This window comes from Gavialis gangeticus, unplaced genomic scaffold, assembly GCF_001723915.1.
Source record: "Gavialis gangeticus isolate Ggan-Ray unplaced genomic scaffold, GavGan_comp1, whole genome shotgun sequence".
Taxonomy (NCBI): domain Eukaryota; kingdom Metazoa; phylum Chordata; order Crocodylia; family Gavialidae; genus Gavialis; species Gavialis gangeticus.
This window is the reverse complement of record NW_017728995.1, coordinates 34,166,109-34,166,361: the sequence shown is the minus strand read 5'-3', so window position 1 is coordinate 34,166,361 and position 253 is coordinate 34,166,109.

The window sequence follows — 253 nt, the reverse complement described above, 5'->3', positions numbered from 1 at the left end:
GTGTTTTGTCAGCCCTAACTACACATGAAAGATTTGAAAAGCACTTATTGGCTCTCTTAAACTCCCCTCTTAGAAACAGGCTGTGCATGCCCACAACACGAACGTGTAGGGACTTCAGCGTAAGTCAGCTCCATGCTGCAAAAGTAAAGCTCGTGTTTCTGGACAAGAACCTTTTGCACCACGAGATGGAGCTCACACGACAGGGAAAGCCCAGACGCCTTAACGTCGGCTGAGGAGCATTTCTGTATCAGAC